The sequence below is a fragment of the Engystomops pustulosus genome, chromosome 9 (assembly GCF_040894005.1).
Source record: "Engystomops pustulosus chromosome 9, aEngPut4.maternal, whole genome shotgun sequence".
In the NCBI taxonomy this organism is placed as follows: domain Eukaryota; kingdom Metazoa; phylum Chordata; class Amphibia; order Anura; family Leptodactylidae; genus Engystomops; species Engystomops pustulosus.
This window is the reverse complement of record NC_092419.1, coordinates 52,668,938-52,688,103: the sequence shown is the minus strand read 5'-3', so window position 1 is coordinate 52,688,103 and position 19,166 is coordinate 52,668,938. Positions and strand designations below refer to the sequence as shown.

The following is a 19,166-nucleotide window of genomic DNA, read 5'->3' as shown; positions in this document are numbered from 1 at the left end:
CTGTTTCCTGTCCATTTCCGTGGTGTTTCCATCCTTTTCTGAGGTTCCCAGGTGTTTGGCCAAGCTTCCCTGTGCAGAGCCTTGGTCCCCTTGAAAAATGCTCGAGTCTCCCATTGACTTCAATGGGGCTCGTTATTCGAGACGAGCACTCGAGCATCGGGAAAAGTTCGTCTCGAATAACGAGTACCCGAGCATTTTAGTGCTCGCTCATCTCTATTCATAAGGCATTAAATCAAATGGTAGAGATTTCTTTAAGGAATCTGGAGCATAAATGCAAAGCAATATAAATTTTCCTAATAGGCACATGAGGGTGGATGCATTTGCATCTAGGGGCACTATGGGCATGGTCAATTACATAGGGGATGCAGGGTAATGTGAGTCAAAGCTAAGTGAAGCATTTTGGGCAAGTGAAGGATCAAGGACAATGGATGATTATGATACAGGAAAATTCACATATAATAAGTTTATATTTCACCAGGTGCTTACAGGTTCCCTTTAAATTTGTCCACTTGCAGTCCCATCTACATCAAGTGATGGCAGTATACTCTTTACATAAAAACCTAAAAGGACACACATATATAACAAATTAATACATTTAAAATTTCCTTGACATTTTTGTTAATATCAGAAAGAGATTGTTTAATCTGCTACAGCTGAATTCAGCTCGAAAAAAGTCTATTTAATGTAAAACTGTATTGCATTTTAGGGGTTTTCGGGGAGGGGGTTGAGTATCAGACAAACAATTGTTTAAACTTTGCTCTGATATCTACAGAGAAAATGAATGGTAATTTATCTTCCAGCATCCACTATATGGAGCAAAGAGTTGTCTTCCATTAATAGCCCTTTGATTCTTCCTGGGTTTCTCACAAATAACTGAACTCTGGGGTGAAAAATATGTTCCAAAGAATGATTTAAAAAATTTGTGTGACCTTTGCCATGAGTCTGGCATGAATGGAGGAAATGTGCAAAAGTATTTCATTTCTTTGCTATTTTGTTACATGGTTCGTTAAATCCCAGCTAATAAGCGTCTGTTCTGAGCCCCATTGATCTCCCTTCCTGAGATCTGTGTGTCTGGAAGCCTTTGAACAACTTGCAGGGTTTTGTTCTATTACAAAGCTCAGTCGAATGACAGAAAAACTCCTGCTAGCTTTAGATGTAATGTGACAGAGGCCAACGGAGCCAGAAAAAGAGGATCGCTGTCATAACTCAAACCCTTGGATTATGTGAAAGGAGAATTTGAACCTTTTCCTGCAAGAAAGTCAAGAACATGTGGATACGGATGTTATATTAATATTCCCCAATACAGGCAGTCCCCGGGTTACATACAAGATAGGGTCTGGAGGTTTGTTCTTAAGTTGAATTTGTATGTAAGTCGAAACTGTATATTTTATAATGGAAGTTCTAGACAATTTTTTTTCTTTTGCCCCAGTGACAATTGGAGTTTCAAAATTTTTGGTGTAATTGGACCAAGAATTATCAATAAAGCTTCATTACAGACATCTTACAGCTGATCATTGCAGTCTGGGACTATAGTAAAGCATCCAGAGAGCTTCACCAGAGGTCACATGGGGCAGAGGGGTCCGTCTGTAACTATGGGTTGTCTGTAAGTCGGGTGTCCTTAAGTAGGGGACCGCCTGTATATGTAAGTTACATTAAAATGCACAATATTAAAGGGTCCCATAGGTTATTAACAGAAATAAGACATTTACATAGGTTCATATACAAAAACAAATCTGTTACTTGGGTGAGGGAAAGGATAGCCTGACAGTGTCAGTGGCCCGGTCATAGAAAAAAAATGATGCATGGAGTCTCTACTCCAGCGGGATATCAGCCTGTAGTGTTATCATGATTGCAGCATCAGCACTGCTGTTCTGCCGACATCAAGGGATTCTCTGCATCATATATCAGCATGATTTAACTCCATGGAGTTGATTAAGGTGTATTTTTTTGTACAATTATACAACATTTTGAACACTGTTAGTTTAAATTTTTATGACAAAAAGGTCAAATTGGACATTTTCTTCCATTACAGTGTTCGCAGAATAATCTGATGGCTCTGGTATTTTGGGACACGAGGTTACCTAAAATGTTAAGGGGGTTTTTCCCCTATCCACAGGAGAGGGCCTAACTTGCTGATCATAGTTTATACGGTTAAAAAAAGACACTTGTCCATCAAGTTGAACCAAGGAAGGGAAGGGATTGCATGAGGAAGGGTTTTAGGAGAGACAATTCTATATAACATAACCATCAATGTTATTTAGGTGTAAAAAGGCATCTAGGCCTTTCTTGAAGCTGTCCCTGCTGTCCCTGCTGTGACCAGCGCCTGAGGCAGGCTATTCCAGAGAATTACAGTTCTCATAGTAAAAAAGCCCTGTCGCCTCCGGTGATTAAACCTTGTTTTCTCCAGACAGAGACAGCGCCCCCTCATCTTTTGATTTGATTTAATCTGAAACAATTTATCGCCATATTTTTTGTATGGACCATTCATATATTTATATAAATGAATCATGTCCCTCGTAGTCGTCTCTTTTCCAGACTAAATAAATCTAGTTAAATTAATAAATCTAGTTGTTTTAATCTTTCCTCATAACAGTGATGAGACCCCCACAGATCATCGAAACGAGGGATCCATTGGGGTCCTAGGTACCCCAGTTGGACCCCTCGTCGCTCCATGAGAGTAATGGAGCAGAAGGCCACGCATGATCGTTCTGCTCCATACATCTCAATGGAGCCAATGGAAATTGCCAAGCGCTGCGCTCGGCGATCTCCGTCAGTTCCATAGAGATGACAAGGGGTCCAACTGGGGTATCTGGGACCCCATTGGACCCCTCGTTTTCGTGATTTGTGGGGGTTTCATCACTGAGACCCCCACCGATCAGCAAATTAGGCGCTATCCTGTAGATAGGGCCTGTTAGTGATATATTCATCTACCAGACGCTATTTTGGACCAAGCAGACATTTTAGTCTTAGCCAGGGGTCATGCTGTTGACGTGTCCAGCCAATGTCATGATTCAAACTTCATTTTTTGTGCAACCCGTTTGCCAGTTTCTCTTTAACACTTGTGAGGGATACTAGTCCTTCAGCCTGTTTTCTTCCCCTTATCTTGTTTTGGTTAGCAAGAAGCTTTTGGAGCCATTCTCTGTACATCTTGTAGCTGGGACAATATAACATACTGTTTATCTGAGAACAAGGCCTCGGAGAAAGCAGTGCACAATTCATTAACCTTTTGGTAGAATGTCTTAGAGGGGAGGTTGCAGTGCATTTAAACTAAACCTAAAGCATTTAAGCACCTTATCTCCTTTTCACGCCCCTGACGATCTTCTGTGTTTTACACATGCAGCACACGAATAGGATAGATTTTCTGCATTTTCTAAGAGACTGGTGTATCTTAGTTTGTGCTCTTGTCCCATTACCGGGGAGCCATGAAAGGGTTAGTATGAAAAGTTACCTTGCAATAGGGGGGTTTGAGCCCAGATAAAAATCTCTTACAGGGCCTAACTTGAATTTGTGGGAAAACCCCTTTAATGATTTTTTGTTTATTTATATGTGTTCTAGAGAAATTGGATGATTTAAATTTTTATATATTTTTTCCATATATTTTTGTAACTTTTTCTATTTTGTTTTACTATTATCTCAAGATCAAGGGTACTTGATCACTTAAACAATGTACTGAAATAAGACTGCCTTTGGTAAACTTTAATATGTGGTGCCGAATGGCAGCTATGGGGGCCTTTAACCAGCTCCCAGCTCACGGCAACTGATGGGTGCCCTTCGATGAAGTCAGGGGTTGTTTCTCATAAAAATTAATTACAAGATTTAGCTTAATAAGGTAGTTGGTTCGCACTTTCATCCCATCCTTTATCTTTAAAATAAAAAGTTAAAAACCATATGAAAAAGGAAAGAGTAAATGTTAAATCTCTCTTTCCCTAGAATATATAAATAAAAATGTAACTATAAAATGTACCATTTTAATTAAAGGTGATCAAAAGATCCTAAAATTCTCAAAATTGTATTAATGAAAAACCATCTGTTGGAAAAATTACATCTTACTCAACTCTTCACCTTCACCTAAGGTCACAGGTGTAAGAAAATGATGTCTAGCCAATTTTTTTCAATGTTTTTAGATTTTTTTTAATGGTATTAGGCCAAACTACCAGTATATAATTTTGGTAACTTTATGATTGTACTGACCTAAAGAGGACGTGTCATTTGGGCAACAGAATGAAACCCAAAACATAAAAGACTCATCTCTGCAATATCCCTGTGTATAGCTCTTGTTGTATGAAGAATCTGATCTAATGTGCCTTGTATAAATGGTTAGCCACATTGTCGCAATGAATGTAGAGGTTGCTCATTGTTGATGAGTCTTTATATAGACATTTAGGAGCTGGTAGGAGGCTTTCCCCTCCGCTGAGATCATCTGTGCAGTGGGCACAAATGTTTACACATATGACAACCTGATATAATGAACTGTCCTCCCTCTCCTTCTTTATATTTTTATCTGACAGATGTGAGTAATTGAAGGAGATACTTCTGCTCCTCCATCAAACCTGTGCAGATATAATTAACTTTCCGTGGTCTCTCTGCCATTGTCACAAGCGTCTGTCATTCCGGATCCACTGTACATTATACTGGTATTCTGCAGGATCAAGAGAACACTTTCACATAGTCCCCTTACCTGATTATTGCATGATCATTAAATGGATTATGTTTAAATGGTCTGCCTGGGAGATAGTGGGCATGCAATTTTTGGTCATCAATATTCGTTCAATATGAGCTCCTGGTCGGGGAAGTGGGGTCTCCGTTATCAGCTGTCACCCCACTGGTCATCTGTGTGAAAGACCACAGCATTTAGAAATTCAATCAAGCACTGTGGTCATTGAATATTACGGTTTAACAAAATGGCACTACACACATCTATATTACCTCACCTGATCAGATCTGGGACTATGTATAGCCTTATAAGGACGCTTTTTTCATTTTTGCATTGCTATTTTTTACATCCTGCATTCCAAAACTATTTTTTTTATATATTTCTATTCATAAAGCCATATGAGGGCTTCTTATGTACATCTTCCTAGAAGAAAATTAATATTTTGTGCAATGTAGTGAAAAGATGGTAAAAATTTCAAGGGGAAGTGACAACATCTAGTTGCGTTATTATGTTCCAGGCTTTCACTGGTGCAGTTGACATATTCTCTTGCAAGCCTGCAACTCCAAGATGTAGACTGTATTTCAGCAGTTTAAAACATGTGCAAAAAATAAGATACATAATATTTACCCGTTTCGACCCCTCCAGGACATAAACCATAGCATGCAAAGTTGTGTAAGGTGTCATTTATTACATGACAAGTTCATTTTTTTTTATTCATGGGGAAAAAGTGTTTATTTAGACATTTCATCTATAACCTGCTTGAGAAACCTGGCTCAGGCTTTACAAAATTTGGCAGATCAGGACATCTACTGCCAGTGTGCCATGCTCCACCATGCCCAGTGTTTTCAGAGGTAGATTATGGGAAAAAGGTCACAATTTCCTGGCCATGTTCCATTTTTGTAATATGGAGTTTACTGATTAGCTCAATTAAAGCTTATTGACATTGAGTCAATATTTGCATTTCAAGTCCTTGAAGGGGTTTCCCCACAAATCGAAGTAAGGCCCTATCCACAGGATAGGCAATAAGTTGCTGATTGGTGGGGGTCTCAGTGATGAGAGTCCCACAAATCACGATAACGAGGGGTCCGATGGGGTCCAGACGGCCGTGCATGTCCGTTCTGCTACATTCATCTCTATGGAGCTAATGGAGAGCGTGGCGCTTGACAATTCCTGTTGGTTCCCTTGAGATGTATGGAGCAGATCTATCATTCCCGGCCGTCTGCTCCATTACTCTCATCAGACCGCTCATTTTTGTGATCTGTGGGGGTCTCATAACTGAGACCCCCACCGATCAGTAAGTTGGGGCCTATCCTTTGGATAGGGCCTAACTTCAATTCGTGGGGAAACCCCTTTAAAGCTTTCAGTATCTCTTTAGTGCTTTAATTAAAATCACCATTGTTTTTGTCACCAAGGGCAAAGATTCACTTTCCTGAATTAGACAGTACCTGTAGTACAGGTAATTGCCCTTCTAATTAGTTTTGCCCTGGAATTAAATACATTTACTGTTCGAAAGCTTGTCTTAACAAGTTCTGTCTCGGAATGTAACACTTGAATCTGAAATATTTTTTAAATAGGTTCTTATCTAAGCTGATTTCTGTGTAGCCATGACAACTTGTGTCCCAGAAAATTTTTACCCCCTGGCATTTGTGTTTCATCTTTGGCACAAAACAGTGCCCAGCTTGTATATGACACATTAATAGACTGAATTGTCACCTACAATCATCTGTCAAAAACCTATGGGGTTGTATTGCTTACATCTTTAAAATAGAGCAGTTGTAGATAGATTTCTTGTACGTTCAGCAAAATAAATTGATTATAAGTCACCATAAGAAAGTTATGGGAAGATTATTCCAGCATGAACATTTATTGATGTCATTGATCAAGCACATAACAATATTTTTCTATTTAACTACACCAGAACCCTTTTAAAAAAAGGAAACTTAATTTTCTGCTTATTTCTTTCTATTTTGTCTTCATAAAGATCCAAACTCCAAATTTTTTTTGCTAATACAGACTAAATCCCCTGATTCTTTTCCAAAATTTATCAAGGAGCTTGCTGCAAACAGATTTCTACAGGATACATGAAGCCATATTTATCACAGTTTTGTCTCTCTTTGGTGAATTTGACGGCTCTTTTTTTTTCACCTTTTGCATGATCCTGTCTTTTTACTTGTGATACATGTTCAGTTTTGCTTATCCTGGCAGGCGCAAATTTTGGCTTAATTTTGCGACTTTTTGTTGCAAATGTGTCAAATACACATGGACACAAGCCAGGTGAGGGTGTATATACAGGAGTGGGCACTTGCCATGTAAGGGGGTTATATACAGGAGTGGACACATGCCACGCAAGGGGGTTATATACAGGAGTGGAAGCATGCCACGCAAGGGGGTTATATACAGGAGTGGACACTACTGTTAATTTGGGATTTAACATGTTGCATTTTTAATGCATTTTTAAACCTAGCTGAGGAGAGTTGATTTTCCTAATTATATTACTGTTAACATTTGAATTTACAAAATGCATAGTAAATGAAATGTTAACACATGCATTAACATGGTGTTTATATTGCGTTTTGTGAAAGCAAATGTTAACAGTATTGCTCAAAATGGCGCAAAAACGGCATAAGTCGCACAGAACATCTGGAAAACAAAGATACATAAGGCACACTGCACAAAGGTGCAGACACGATGTACTTGAAAAAGAACAGAGTTAAAATTCGCAAAAACAGCAAAAGTTGCTAAAATTTGACAATTTGCCTAGTTGAAACTATGATACATGTGCCTCATTGACTGCTTCCTTATCTATGATATGCTAAACAGCATGGGAATGTTTAGTTCACACATTGATGTAATTTATTAAGTTATTTCTTAACTATGGTACAATGACCAGGATTAGAGCTTTTTTTAAAGCATAACTCAGAGAATATCACAGCTGGAGAGAGCATTTGACAATAATTCCAATAATACATATATCATGCTGCTTGTTCTCCTAGCCTGAGATCCAGCCTGAAATATCTATCAGCCCTATTTATAAAATTATCTTTAACTTCTCCTGGAGTTGGCAAGCACTTCAGGTTGTGACATTGGCTATAAGAACAGAGGCGAGAACAACTTAGCTCACTTCCTATAATGCTGAGCTCTCCTCTCTACTACTCGGAGCTCAGGCAATCAGGATGCCGAGTCTGAGGCTGAATCATCTCCTCAGTGTTACTGCTGCACAACACATATGACCCTAAACTGACAGATAAATTCAATGTACAGTTTTGCATCCTGCATTACAGTCTGGGTCAGGCAGGTAGGCCTAGGGCAATTGATTCTGAGGGCCACCCTACTGCTACATGTATATATTACCTGTATATTTTTAGGCCACATTTACAGAATAAATTTTTCTTGCAAATGCATTCATCAAAACAAATCAGAACATGGACTTAAGGTCCTGCATTAGGTAGAACCTATTATCAAAAGCAATCAGTGCCCCTGGTAGGTCCTTTTGTGACCCCTTCATCACCACCCTCATATTTTAACCCCTCATCTCCTCCTCATATTGTGCCCCCTCATATCTCCTCATATTGTGGCTAATCACCTGCCCCTTAAATTGGGGCCCCTTCTCTTCTCCCCCTCACATTGTGACCCCCTCTCATCTGCCCCTCATAATGTGGCTTTTCATTTCTCCATTATATCATGGCCTTTCATCTTCTTCCCATATTGTGACCCCTTACCTCCCCTTCATATTCTGGCCTCTCATCTCTTCCTCATATTGTGCCCCTAATCTCTCCCTCATATTGTGGCCCCTCATCTCCTCATCTTGTGGCCTCTCATGTCGACCACATCCTGTTGGCCCCCTCTCACATTGAGGCCCCTCCACCCATAATGTGACTCCCTCAGCTCCCCCTCATCCTGTGGGCCCCCTCAACTCTATCTTATCTCATATGCCCCCTCAATATTGTGCTCCCAACCTCCCTATCCTGTGGACCCTCATCCTCCACTTTTTCTTCTGTAATTAAAAAGAAAATAAACACTACATATTCACCGGTCCTTGTTCCTCAGCAGCTCTCCTCCTCCTCTTTTCTTTCTCTGCTGCTGCTATATGAAGTGTTGCCGGCTGTCGGGGTAATGTCGTCACATCACGCCTGCTGGTCTCTGCTCCATATAGCAGGAGTAGGAGGAACAGTGATGGTGCAAAGAACTGAAGGCTTTCTGTATTATCATCATATATGTATCATTATAAATAAATATATATTATATATAAATTAAGTTTTTTTTAATATGTACTGAGTGCTGGATCTGGTCTTGTGTTTCCTGTTTCCGTACACATTATGCAGTATTTCTTTTAGGTAACTTCTTAGTGGGTTATTCTGTGTCAGTGCAGCAGAAAGCATCTAAAACTTGCAGATTTCTCTTTTACCAACAACCTAAAGTCAATGGGGCAGATTTACTCACCCGGTCCATTCGCGATCCAGCGGCGCGATCTCTGTGGAGGATTCGGGTTCTGCCGGGATTCACTAAGGTAGTTCCTCCGACGTCCACCAGGTATCGCTGCTGCGCTGAAGTTCATCGGAATGCACTGAAGTTCACCGTCCTATCGTGGGTGCAGGTAAGCGCGTGTCAAGCAACACTTTTTTTATTTTAAATGCGGCGTTTTTTCCGAATCCGTTGTGTTTTCGTACGGCCACACCCCCCCGATTTCCATCTTGTGCATGCCGTCGCCGATGCGGCACAACCCGATCGCGTGGGCCAAAATCCTGGGGCAATTCAGGGAAAATCGGCGCAAATCGGAAATTTTCGGATAACCCGTTGGAAAAATGCGATTCGGGCCCTTAGTAAATGACCTCCATTGTGCTAACAAGATGTCTTCCTCCCGCACTTGCATGTGTAGTGTACATGCAAGTATCTGTCAATTTCTAAAGGGCCAGTACTTGTCACTAGTGTTGTCACCAGTCAATCACATATTCTGCCCCTTATTATATAAGACACCTTCCTCCTCAACACCTTTAGGAAGGTAACATCTTAGTGCCTAGTTTATATTAGTTCATATGAGGATTTCTGTGACCATAGATATTGAGGAGGCACATGGAAAGCAAATTAGATGACCAAAGTTAGCAATTTTTGAAATATTATGTTATTAGGTTTTTTAATAAACTAACTATTATTATTAAGGCTCGCTTCTGACCCTAGGTTAAACAAGGATCCAGGCCGGTGCTATGGGTAGGAAAAGTGTATGGGGCGCTGATTGTTCACAATGTATTCTGTGCAACAAAATGTGTTCAGTGGCACAAAATTAATTTTGTGATCACAGGATTCATACTATGGACACAGAATTCAATGTTGTCATCACAAAATCTGTTTTGTGCTTACAAAAGTAATATTTATCGACCCAAATTGCCTTTTGTCATTACAAAAATCATTTTTGTGTGCACGAAATCAATTAGACTTTCACAGAATGCACAAAAATAATTTTGCGATGCAGTTTATTTTGTGTGAACAGAATGTATTTTGTGTCACAAAATATAATTGTTTGACTACAAAATGCCATTTGTCATAAAGAATTCATTTTGTCTCACAAAATGTATTCTGTAACAAAGAATTAACGTTGTCTCACAAAATGCATTCTGTCACACAAAAGGCATTTTGTCATCAGAATTCACAAAATGTATTCTGTAACAGAATTAATTTTGTCTCATAGAATGCATTCTGTCACACAAAATGCATTTTGTCATACAAATTCACAAAATGTATTCTGTAACACAGAATGAATTCTGTCACACAAAATGCATTTTTTCATAAAAAATTCACAAAATGCATTTGTCACACAAAATGCATTCTGTCACACAAAATGCATTCTGTCACTGTGAATTTTTTTGTTGCATCAAAAAGTTAGTAAATACAAAATTACCAAATAAATTAAGTAATTAACCCCTTGCTAATACAGTGCTGGCTCCCGGCGATTATCGCTCAGCACTGTACTAGTAAGGCGCAAGTGCACAAGGGCTATCCCGTGCCACCACGTCACGGGATGTGGTGACATCACGATGGGACGCATGTGACTCAACCGACCAATCTGATCGGTCCCACCCGCTGATTGCTGTGATTGGCCAGTCAATCCTTTTGGGCTAAAAACTTGTTTTTAGCTCCTTCCTCTAGCAGCACCATTTTGGATTGGTACCGGTGGGGAGATGAGCAGAGCCTTACTGTGTGCACCAAAACACATTTTTCCTATCTTATCTCTATTGATCCCTATTTGTTCCCTCCTGAGTCTTGTGTGTTCCCTGTGTGATCACCATGCGTGATCACACTTGTCCTCCGTTTTTCCCATCTCCTGTCTGTCCCTTCTGAACCCAAACACACTTTTTAGTGCGCTGTGGAAGCATTGTTCTGCACTGGACGCACTTTGGGCCAACCTGGAATTAAATTTGACACGGCTAGGCTCAGAGCTGTGGACTTTTTAAAGTTTTTTTTTTGATGAGGAGCTGTTGAATTTAATTGTAGTCCAGACAAATCTCTAGGCTGCACAGCATATGCCCCAAACCCCCTTCATTTTATGCACAACCCTACAGGTGGACCCCTGTCACTGCAGCAGAGATGGAGAAGTATTGGGGCATAATAGTTCTTATGGGGATTGTAAAAAAGTCTGCAATAAGGGACTACTGGAGCACAGACGTTCTGGACCACGCCCTGATGCTCCACATGGCCATGAGCAGGATGCGCTTTGAAGCCATCCATAAGTTTTTGCTCTACACCTACAATACACAGTGCCCACCCAGAGATGACCCCAGTTATGATCGTTTATTTAAGGTTAGGCCCATATTAGATCATTTTAGTGCCAAGTTTGTGCAGGCATATACTTCCACCAAACATGTGAGCATAGACGAGTCCCTGGTACAATTCAAAGGGAGATTTCAATTCCGAGAGGTCTCCCTAACTTAAAAGGCACGATAGCAGGGCACTCTGTACAGGAGAGCCGGGCACTATGCCGCGACTCTGTACAGGAGAGCCGGGCACTATCCTGGATTTTCAAGAGGCAGTTATAAAGTACTTTCTTTTTGGAGACCAGGAAGGGGGGAGGGCCAGCACTTCTGGAAGTGACTCCACATCACGCATTGTAACAGGGCAGCACTTTCCAGGAGAAGTTCCCCCAACTGTCAAATGCTTTGAGGAGTCTAGTTTCCTAAATGGTGACATCTTTGGGGGTTTTCTATTGTACTGTTACTTCAGGGGCTCTTCAAGTAAACTGTGGCACCACAAAAACATTTGCAGCTAAATTGGCTGCCAAAAACCCAGTAGCACTAACTCTGTTCTGGACATCGGTGTGCGACGAAACAGCAGTTGACATCCACATGTCGGGTATTGCTATACTCGGAAGAAGCAGGGAAAAAAAATTGGGATGTATATTTACCTCAATTTCCTTCATAATGTCTCCATTTTAGAGAATAATCTTATTCAAAAATGTAAATTTCAAAATCTCCAATCCATTTTTGTTTGCTTCCAGAGAAAGATTTAAAGGGTTGACAGACTTCTCAAATGCTGATTTGAATAGTTAGGTTCATTACTTGTGGGGTTTATAGTACATAATCCTTTATAGCAGTGGTTCTGCCCTTATGTACAAGAATATAACTACTATAATACTGTCTCCTATGTACAAGAATATAATTACTATAATATTGCCCCCTATGCACAAGAATATAACTACTATAATACTGCCCCCTATGTACAAGACTATAATTACTATAATACTGCCCCCTATTTACAAGAATATAACTACTATACTACTGCCCCCTATGTACAAGAATATAACTACTATAATACTGCCCCCTATGTACAAGACTATAACTACTATAATACTGCCCCCTATGTACAAGACTATAATTACTATAATATTGCCCCCTATGTACAAGAATATAATACTATAATACTACCCCCTATGTACGAAAATATACTACTATAATACTGCCCCCTATGTACAAGAATATAACTACTATAATACTGCCCCCTATGTACAAGAATATAACTACTATAATACTGATCCCTATGTACAAGAATATAACTACTATAATACTGCCCCTGTGTACAAAAATATCACTACTATAATACTGCCCCCTATGTACGAGACTATAACTACTATATACAAGTATATAACTACTATAACACTGGCCCTATGTACAAGAATATAACTACTATAATACTGCCCCTTATAACTACTATAATACTGCCCCCTATGTACAAGGATATAACTACTATAATACTGCTCTTATGTACAAGAATATAACTGCTATAATACTGCCCCCTATGTACAGGAATATAACTACTATAATACAGTCCCCCTATGTACAAGAATATAACTACTATAATACTGCCCCCTATGTACAAGAATATAACTACTATAATACTGCCCCTGTGTACAAAAATATCACTACTATAATACTGCCCCCTATGTACGAGACTATAACTACTATAATACTGCCCCCTATATACAAGAATATAACTAATATAACATTGCCCCCTATATACAAGTATATAACTACTATAACACTGGCCCTATGTACAAGAATATAACTACTATAATACTGCCCCCTATGTACAAGGATATAACTACTATAATACTGCTCCTATGTACAAGAATATAACTACTATAATACTGCCCCTAAGTACAAGAATATAACTACTATAATACTGCCCGCTATGTACAGGAATATAACTACTATAATACAGTCCCCCTATGTACAGGAATATAACTACTATATTACTGCCCCCTATGTACAAGAATATAACTACTATAATACTGCCCCCTATGTACAAGAATATAACTACTATAATACTGCCCCCTATGTACAAGAATATAACTACTATAATACTGCCTCCTAGAGGTGAGGTTGTCTGTGGTTAGAGCTCCTGAGTCTCCTAATGTCTGGAGCGAGCCCAGGGCGGGGCCACCCTGGGTGGGGAGATTGCCCAAGCGAGAAACAAACCCTGCAAGAAAACCTGCAGCAGAGAGATGTGGTGACCAGCATGGCCGCTCCAGGCCGCACCAGATCTGCCGTGAAGCCACAAAGTGTCCCTGCAAAGGCTGGTGCAAGCAGCAAGCCTAGAGATGTGACACACAAGGAGACCGGTGGATGCACTCAGCCTGGAGGACTACAGAGACCAGCACGGCAGGTGAAGGAGACCGGTGGATGCACACAGCCTGGAGCACTACAGCGACCAGCAGGGCCGGATTATAGGCGGGGCTCCCGGGGCTAGAGCCCCGGGGCCCCCACCACATTGCCCCCCCCAGGGGGCCCCCACCAGCTGACAGCGTCTGGCGACGCAATCATTAGGTAACGGCTTATTCGGTCCCGTAGCTTTATTTGCATCGGCGCCGCACACTGGCACCGATGGCTCCTGTCAGCTCGGCACACGAGTGACAGCTGCGCTGCACATTGGATCGCTGCCAATCATGTGCGAAACAGCGGCCGGTCCGCACCTGTGGCCACCCACTCTCATCCTAGAACAGTCAGCTGAGTGACTGTAACTCCGTACGCTGGCTGCAGAGTATCGCTCCCCTCTAGCAGGAGAGGACTGGCCATTGTATACTCTGCGCCTGGCCTGCATGTCAGCTACACAGGTCGTGCTAGTGACATCATTGCGTGACCTGTGTAGCGTGGAGGAGTGTCGGCACTTACTGCGTGCTGCGCTCCGGTGCGCGGGCCCGGCTGCAGGCTGAATGGACGAATCTTGGACCCCATGGAGATTTACAGCGTGGAGAAGGCCAGAGGTGACAGCAGCTTTAAAAGCAGCAGGGACAGACAGGTTAATGTATTACAAAACATAAACAATCAGGCAGCAGAGGTTATCTATCTCTGTGAGACTTCAAGTGTATGTGGGGGAGGGGGCACTGCTAGGGCTGGTGATGGACTCACTATTTACAATTAAAACTACATTAGATTACTATTAGGAGGGCTGGGGCACTAATTATTCAAATACTAATTAAAGGGAAAACTTTATTGTTATTGTGGGATACTATAAGGTTGTCACTAGATCTATTGCTGTTAATCCCTTAAAAACCTGGCCCTTTTTCATTTTTTGTATTTCCATTTTTCACTCCCCACATTCAAAAATCTATACCTTTTTTATTTTTCCATGTACAGAGCTGTGTGAGCACTCGTTTTCTGCATAACAAATTGCACTTCATAGTGACAGTATTTAATATTCCATGCCGTGTACTGGGAAGCGGGAAAAAAAAAATCCAAATGCAGTAAAAATAGTGAAAAAATACATTTGTGCCATTTTCTGCTCGGCTTGGTTTTCAAGGCTGTCACTGTGCGTCACAAATGACTAATTTCCCTTATTCCTTGACTCAGTACGATCACGGGGATACCAAAGTTATATACAGTTTATTGTATTTTAATACATTTTAAAAAAATTAAAACCTTCTGTACAAAAAGAAAATTCTCTGTTTCGCTATATTTTGGCGCAAAAATTTTTTTCATACTTCGGTGTGTGGGATGTGAAATTTTGCGGGATGAGCTGATGATTTCTTTGCTACCATTTTGGGGACTGTATGACCTTCTGATCAATTGTTATAACATTTTTTATGTTGCAAAAAAACGGCTTTCGAACAGTTGGGCGCTATTTTGTGTTACTGGGTTCAATGCCGAGAATAACCATTATTATATTTTGATAGATCAGACATTTTGAGATTCGGGGATACCTAACATGTTTATGATTTACTGTTTTTTGTTTTTTGTTTTTTTTATATCAGCTTTAGCGAACTGGTGATTTCAAATTTTTTTTTAATAACTTTTTTTTTTTTTTTTACTATTTTTCATTCCCCTGGGTTGTCGGATTGATCCTACAATACAATGTAATACTTCAGTATGGCAGTATATGTGGATTTAACACATAATTATTACAATGTGCCATTGGAAATATAACAGAATATAATTCTGTATTCACAGTATATATCATTTATTCATGTAGATTGTAGTTATTTGAATGTAGTGGGGAGCTGAATGTATTATAGCAAATTAATAGGGGCAATGTAAATATCATTATTAATTTAGTACACACATAGGGCACAGTGTGGTCAGTTGTGGTAACAGGGGTATATGCTATATAATTTAGGGGCACAGTGTTATTCAGGTGACCCTATAGCAGTGATGGCGAACCTTTTAGCGGCCGAGTGCCCAAAAAGACACCCAAAACCCCCCTTATTTATTGCAAGGTGCCAACCAAAAATCTTTTAAGTTGCTTGGATCTGCAGGGAGACTCTTCAATTCCTGTCTGGTGTGCTGGGGCAATGGCCTGGGTGCCAACAGAAAGGGCTCTGAGTGCCACCTCTGGCACCCGTGCCATAGGTTCGCCACCACTGCCCTATAGTGTAAGTGACTGTAGTGTCTTTAGGATCACAGAGGTGATGCAAGGAGCCGACTACAGCCGAGCGTGAATTCTTCATCGACAAGTGACGGCCTGGAGAATCTTTATGCACTTCTATACCTGATGGAGCAGATCATCACCTGTGAGTTGCTAAATGTCACACAAGGTAGCAGCATAAGTCCTGTGGAAGGAAAGACTCTAGGCCTGCAGCAGCATTCCTGCATATAATATGGTGACTTGGGGTGCAGTAGAAATGAGGATAACTTACACAGGTCTGTAGCACCCCATAGGTCCATATTTTACAACGGTCTGCTACAGCCTGACCTCCTATGTTTTCTTGGACAGGATTGCTGCCATTCCCTCTATGTGAAGCGCTCAGGTGTACCATTGTTGTATTCTAGTACACATGGCAGAACTTTGTAATGTACGGGGCTACAGGTTGCAGCAGTCCTTTGTGTAATGCCATATCTTACATACCACTCATGCAGTGGTGGTACAGATATTTGTGTTATGCATATTGTATTCCTATAGTAGTTATATTCTTGTACATAGGGGGCAGTATTATAGTAGTTATATTCTTGTACATAAGGGGCAGTATTATAGTAGTTATATTCCTGTACATAGGGGGCAGCATTATAGTAGTTATATTCTTGTACATAGGAGGCAGTATTATAGTAGTTATAGTCTTGTACATAGGGGGCAGTATTATAGTAGTTATATTCTTGTAATAGTAGTATATTCTTAAAACACAAACCTGTGACAGCATCCTTGGGCACCTTTCATACGAACGGCCTACAGTTTGTGACCAAATATCCGTCCCCATAGATGCCAATGGCGTCTGGCAATGCTATGGTGAACACGACGTGTGTCACTGTACCATGCTGTCCACAGGAAAAAGCTCTATTTTCCTGCAAATACGGGGCGCAAACACATTCTAAGAAGCCTTAGACTGTGTCTGCAAGTTGCATTTTTGGATGCGTTTGTAAACGAATCCTAGAATCATATATCAATGTCTAATAAAAATTGAAATGAAGGTCGGGGGCCTCCACCAGATTTTGCGCCCAGGGGCCCCCACCAACCTTAATCCGGCCCTGGCGACCAGCACGGCAGGTGAAGGAGACCACCCGAGCGCCTGAGCTGCAGTTGGCGGAGGAGATCCCGGCACTGGTAAGGAGGATGGGGGAGCTTAGTCACCACAAACAGATGCTACAAATGCAAATAGACTGCATGTACTCATTAAAAACTGCGCACCCTGAGAGTAGCGCCCTGTATGACTCCAAGCTGCACTCACTGAGCAAAGAGTGGTGGTGGGAGAGATGGACTGTGTCCTGGAGAAGATGGGGCCGCTGTCTGAGTCCTATAGGAACAAGGAACGCTTTGCCAGACAGAACATTACATCTATGTCCAGACCCTCTGACGCTGCGTCAGTGTCCAGCATGTCCCCTGATGAGAGAGGAACACGTCCCATACTGCAGGCACCAAGCTTTGTGTTTCATGAGGGCGAGAAGGGAAAACAGCAGCTGCCAAGGTCTGCAGCCATCCATCAGGAGGAGCATGCACAGGCACCACAAGCCCCAGGAGGCACTACACCACAGCAGGGGCAGGCACCACAAGTCCCAGGAGGCACTACACCACAGCAGGGGCAGGCACCACAAGTCCCAGGAGGCACTACACCGCAGCAGGACAGTGGACATGCACCTATGTGTCAGGGTGATGTGGTGATCCAGGACCGTTCTACTGCTGGAGCAGACACTGGGGACACTGGTGGACATCATGATGTTCCTGAGGGGTCGGGGGACGGAGGGGACCCTCAATCTGTATGGGATGTGCAGTCACCTGAGGATAACATAGAGGTGGATGGGGGAAAGGGGGTACAGGATAATGTAAGTGACTTCCCCCCTATAACATCGAGCCCCCCAGTTGAGTCAGGTCGCTCTAGCTCAGACCCTCCCCCCAATACCCAGAGTGAGCCCCAACAGGAACCTCCCAGAAATGCCTGGAGCCGCGGCGCTCCCTCCTTCACCTCTAGCGCACACTACACAGGGCAGGCGTTTAAGAGGAGGAACGTGGTGCGCTTTAAAAACAGGGGCACCAAGGAAGATCTCCCAGATAGGAGGTTTGTGGTGCGGGATCTCCTGTGCAGCCAGATGGGGTTCTCCCCAGATGATATCCTGGCGGTCATAAACCTACCAGACAGACAGGGCTATGATGTCAGCTTTAAGCTCATGTCCAGTCTGGACAGGTTCTGGGATAAACTCCCCCGGTTCAGGGATAAGGACGGCTGGAGTAAGTTCGTGTTTGTCCCCATATCCAGGCCAGGTACCGTGGTGGTAAATGTGATATTCTGGAACGAGTCAGTTCCCCCTCAGGATATTCTAGTGTGGCTCAGGCGGCATTGTGATCTGGTGTCTGACCTCACTAAGAACAGAGACGCCGACGGCGTCTGGACTGGGGGGTGGATGGTTCTGGTAAAACTGAGGCAGTACAATAATATCACCCTGCACCTCCCCAACAGCTTTTTCATAGGGAGAGAGAAAGGTGTCTGCTTCTATCCCGGGCAACCAAGAAAGTGCTTCAAGTGTGGTAAGATCGGGCACGTGGCCAATATATATACAGTGGTGAAGTGTAACCTGTGTGGGGAGGTCGGTCATCTCAGTGCCACCTGTGAGAGGGTGAAATGTAACCTCTGTGGAGAGATGGGCCACCCGCACAAGGATTGCCCGGAGGCCTGGCATAACAGCGCCAGGGACTTCTCAGATGATGAGATAGTGCAGGAGGCAGATGCCTTAGAGGAGGAGGCCTTGGTGTCAGGGCAAATTTTGACCAGGCAGGAGGTACAGGGGTCAGGTGATGCTGTACCAGCACCTCAGATGTCGGATGGTGCTCAGGGGTGTTTGGGGGTGGTAACTCAGGAGCAGCCTCAGGCAGCCACCTCTGTAGCTCCTGGTGAATATGAGGAGGTAAAAAAAAACAAAAGAAATAAAAAAGATAAGTCCTCACGTAAACCAGAGGAAGAAAGCAACTTAGGTCTAAAAACCAGGAAAAAGTCCAGTGGTGATGCCGGGGTTATGATCCTATCTAACAGATATGATGTTCTGTCTGAGTCAGAAGGTGATTATGAGCGCGAGTTACAGCGCATTGATAATGAGTGTGAGGTGGACAC

The 19,166-nt window shown here is 42.1% G+C and overlaps 1 long non-coding RNA gene across 1 annotated transcript; it reads right to left on the bottom strand.

Annotated features, from left to right (window-relative positions):
* Positions 1 to 493: 493 nt before the first annotated feature.
* On the bottom strand, positions 494 to 14,371 carry LOC140077154 (uncharacterized). The gene is made up of 3 exons (XR_011849719.1): positions 14,311 to 14,371; positions 4,679 to 4,830; positions 494 to 560 (listed from the first exon to the last, which is right to left on the bottom strand). It is a non-coding gene; the product is annotated as an uncharacterized lncRNA (long non-coding RNA).
* Between the last annotated feature and the right edge of the window lie 4,795 nt (positions 14,372 to 19,166).